The sequence below is a fragment of the Mus caroli genome, chromosome 5, assembly GCF_900094665.2.
Source record: "Mus caroli chromosome 5, CAROLI_EIJ_v1.1, whole genome shotgun sequence".
Lineage (NCBI taxonomy): Eukaryota > Metazoa > Chordata > Mammalia > Rodentia > Muridae > Mus > Mus caroli.
In genome coordinates, this window is record NC_034574.1 from 122,451,395 (window position 1) to 122,456,239 (window position 4,845).

Genomic DNA, 4,845 nt, shown 5'->3' on the forward strand with positions numbered 1-4,845 from the left:
GGAAGGAAGAAAGAAAGAAAGAAAGAAAGAAAGAAAGAAAGAAAGAAAGAAAGAAAGAAAGAAAGAAAGAAAGAGGAATCCCGAAGGCTCTCAGTGCTGTGAAGACACCGGAGCAAGTCCATAGAGAGAGGACAGCTAGTGACAGGGGTGGGGAGTCTACTCCAAAACCCTCAACAAACTTTGGTTTGGGAACTGGAGAGATGGCTTGGTGGGTGAGAGCAGTTGTTGCTCTTGCAAAGAACCTAGGTTGGCTTTCTAGAACCCACAGAGTGGCTCACAACCATCCATACCTCTTGTTCCAGGGGATCTGATGCCTTCTTTGACCTCCTCAGTGCTCTCTCTCTCTCTCTCTCTCTCTCACACACACACACACACACACACACATGAGTAAATAAATATAAATAAATCTTTTTTTAAAAAGTTGGGTCAGCCAGGTGTGGTGGCGCACGCCTTTAATCCCAGCACTCGGGAGGCGGAGGCAGGCGGATTTCTGAGTTCGAGGCAGCCTGCTCTACAAAGTGAGTTCCAGGACAGCCAGGGCTACACAGAGAAACCCTGTCTCGAAAAACCAAATAATAATAATAATAATAATAATAATAATAATAAAAGCTGGGTCATCGAGATGCCTTGGCAAGTAAGGCACCTCCAGCCAAGCCTGACAGCCTGATCTAACCCCCCAGAATTCACACTTCGGAAGGATAGAGACTCCCACAAGTTGTCTTCTTATCTACAGATATGCAGGACTCCTGAGAGCATCCCAGGGCAGAGCACTGGGAAGCAGAGACAGCAGAGACAAATGTGGGACAGGGGACAGCAGAAGCAGGGAGACCGGGTGGAGCTGGCCAGCCAAGAAAGGCCAGGCTTGGAGAGTCTGTGAAATCTTCAGCACCAAGGAAAGATCCCAATGAACAAAACCGGAGCTCTGCAAAATCAGGCAGCAGGAAGCGGAGGTTCCAACACCTTCTGAACTGCAGATGGTGCCTGCTGCTCACTGCTGCTGGGAGCTGCTTACATCAGCTACCAAGCTTCAAGACAGTGGTGAAAGCTTGGAGCAATAGAAAATCGAGAGACTTTAGTCTCTGGCATAACCTTGAATTAGCCATGGTCTAGGCCACCCAGCTCTCAGGAGCCATAAGCCTCTGGGTCTGCCAGCTTTGGGAACGCTGAGGCTCAGATCTGCCAACCCTAGGATGGAATATCATGATTCCTGTCAAAGCAAGGAAGGAGTGGCCAAGTGGGTGCTAACAATGACATCACCAAGCTCCCACCCATGTGTGCAATGTGAGATAGGCAAAAGGCGACATTGGGTCCACTTGAAGGCAGAGGCTGGCTACTACACCCACCCACCCACCCCCACTCTTCTCAGCACTAGACCTGGCGCTAGCAAGCTCTTAAGCCCAATGGTAGATATCTCTGCCCTCTGGGGCTGATGCCTCCAGGAGCCAGGCAGTGAACAGACCAGGCCCAAAACAGATGGCAGAGCGGGGAGGAGCTGCTTGGAGTGTGAATGAGGCGATGCTGGGTGAACAGGGAGTCAGAGGCGAGGGATGCTTTTTAGAGATGAAGCAAGCGTTTGCAGAGAGATCCGAGGCATAGGCTTTCAACGAATCAGAAGACAAGACACCACTACCAACACCCCCGCGCACACACACACACACACACACACACAAAGTGGGTGCAAAGGTCCTGTGGCAAGAGGGCATCTGGAGGCTGTCAGAAGAGGTCAGGGGCTCTACCAGATGGGGGAAGCAGGCGGGAACAAGCAGGGTGACATCAGAGCAGAGCAAGATGCCACGGGCTGAGGAGGGGAGCTTGGATTTGTCTTCCAAGCACATGAAGCACCTTTTGCAGGGTGTGACATGGGCGGTGACATCTCAGTCATCTTTGGAACGGATGGCCTGGCTCTGATTCAGCAGGTTGCCTGTTGGAAGCCAGGGTGGAGGTAAAGACTGCGTAGGAAGTGCTTTGGGATTTGGACCAGTGGTTCTCAACCTTCCTGATTCTGGGACCCTAGACCTCTGGCCTAGGGCAAAGGGCCATAGACTCACTGGCTATAAAGTGCCAGCTCCAGCCCTAACTGGTAGCACTACCCTGGGGTTGCTGTTTGTTGACACATCATAGCCTCTGCCTCTCTGGTCATGGGGCCAACTCTGTTATAAACTATAATGTGGTGGCAGCAGGAGTAAGGAGGGACCATGCCGAGGCTGAGAAATCACGCCATGGGACAGACCTGGTGTAAGGGAGGTTTATTTGGAATGGAGGGGAGGGGACTGAGGACCTGGAGAAGGAGTAGAGGCAGACAGAGCCACAGGGCAGAGAAAGCAGGGATAGAGAAGGACAGAAAGAAAGAGAGCCTGGCCAGGAACACTTGAGAACAGAGAAGGGGGGGAGAGAGAGAGAGAGAGAGAGAGAGAGAGAGAGAGAGAGAGAGAGGAGTTAGACAGGAGATAGGGAGAGTGGGGAGAGACAGAGAAAGGACCTAGGGTACTTCTCTTATATGCTGTCAGGTGATGAGAGCCATGTGATGACCTAATCTGTTGCTAGGTCCCTGGGAAGAGTCTAGTGAAATTGTCTGTAAGCCAACAAACTCTCCTGTGGCTTCTCCCCTGTTCTTTCATCTGCTCCTTTGCAGTTTTGTTAAAACCACTTCCAAAACTCTCGAGCCCAGTTGGCCTGCAGCTCACCATCCTCCTGCCTCTGGCCTCCCCAAACGCTGGAGTTTCAAAGTCCTGCTACCATGTCCGGGCCTCCTCTGCTTCTATCAGATCACTTGACAGTGGATTTGGGGATCACCTACACAATCCCCAGTGAGCTTATCTCAAGTCTTTTTTTTTTTTAAACTCAATTATAACTACAAGGACCCCATCCTAACTGGGTATGGGAGAACACAGTTAAAATCCCAGCACTCGGGGGCTGAGGCAGGACACAGTTCTAAACAAACCAAAAAAGATTCCTGTCCATCTAAGAGTATATCTGTAGTGTCAAGTAGACATTTGCCAAACTATAGGAGACCTGGAAGAAACTCCCAGAGCCAGATAGGCAAAGGCAGGGCACCTTGGGAGGAGGTACCAGTTAGAATTGGCAGAGTCCAGGGGACAAGGGTCTGGAGCCAGAGCCCCTAGAGCCACCCATGCCTGAACCAGTTTTTTGCCCCCATTTGCTCCACATTTCTCTGAGATTTCCTTTCCACATAGAGACATCATTCAGGAGAGGCCCAGAGACCTCAGAACAGACAGAAGATGGGGCCACCCGATCTTTGAAGCTGATCTCAGAGGGCCTACGAATGCAATACTTTTCTCTCTTCTTGTCTAACAGGAGAGCATCGATCTTCTCACTAGGGACCAAGCTTCCTTCTAATGCAGCACGAACTAATGTCATGCATTAATATTGTAAACCTGACGGGCTCTAGGATCTCGTAGGAAACAAGTCTCCCAGCACACCTGTGAGAGATTATCTAGATTAGGTTAGCCTCTGGACAGGCCTCGAAGGGATTATCCAGATTAGGTTAATTGAGATAGGAAGACCCATTTTTAACTAACTGTGGGCAGTACTGTTCCACGGGTTGATAGGGAGTCTGTTCCACATAGCTAAACACCCCGGAGATGCTGTCTTGTGGCTGCGTACTCTCTGTCTCTAGGGCTTTCTCGTGTCAAGGTCCTAACCCCCGTGCCTCCACCCCCCAACCCACGGACCCATCTCAAGCTCGTGCAGAATCTAATCTTCTCCCCAAACCACCCAGACCCCGGTGAGCAACAGGGTATGGATAGACACCAGCTGGGAGTTGAGGGAGGGAACTTTGCCTTCAAAGCAGGGAGTCACCCACCCTCTCCTTTAGAGGCATCATCTAAACCTCAGTGTCCGCGTGCAAACAATAAATAGACTGTAATCCTAACGACACCGAGGGACTAGAGAGACCCGCGGGGAAGGGGCTGGAGACCCAGCCGCTGGGGCGGGGACTTGGGGTGGGAGGGCGCTGGTTTTGAACTCTGTCCCTTGGCCCAGTCAGTTTCCACATTGTCACTCCACATTGTCTCCTACTTAGGGATTATTTTCTCTGGACCTCAGTTTCTTTGTGTACATATTGGGAACTATCGTTCCCACCTCTTAAGGGTTGCAAGAAAGAAAATTTCATCTGTAAAGTGCTGAGCGGGTGCCAGATCCCAGCTAATGTTTGCTATTCATAGCCTCCCGGCTCACGGAGATAGAACGGGTCCAGCCCGCCGGAAGCATGGGGGGTTCACTCCCCGCCCCTCAAAACAAAGTCTCTTTTTTCACACCTGATGCAGACCCTCAGCAGCAGAGGCTAGATGCTCCCTGGCGGACTAAGGGGAAAAGGCCCTCTGTGCCCAAGGCTCCATACAGGGCTCAGGTGTGCTCTCGGCCTACTCTCCCGTCCTAAGCCTCTACTCCCGCCCACTCTCACCCATCCCATCCCACCCCATGCCCCCGCTCCCTCCTACGCTCTCTTGTATCGCACTAATCCCCTCCCCCACCTCCGATCACTCCGAATCGGGGTGCTCACTCCCACTCGCCCCAAGACTCTGTGGCCCGCGGGCTCCCCCGTGTGTCCATCACGCGCGCTGCAGCGGTCTCCAGGTCCTGAGTGACCTGAAACTAAACCAAGGGCTCTAGCAGGAGGCCAGGGGGCGCGTCTAGAGGACGGCAGAGAACTCTAGGACATTCGCAGCCCGATCCGCCGGCTCCCTGTCTGCAGCAGTGCTCCAGCCTTCGGGGTGGGCAAAGCTTCGGTGCCATTACCGGGTCCCGCCCGCGCGGGGGCCCCTTTAAGGGAGTGGGCGGGGCGATGTTTTTTAGCATACATTAGCATGGCCCTGCCCCGGAGGC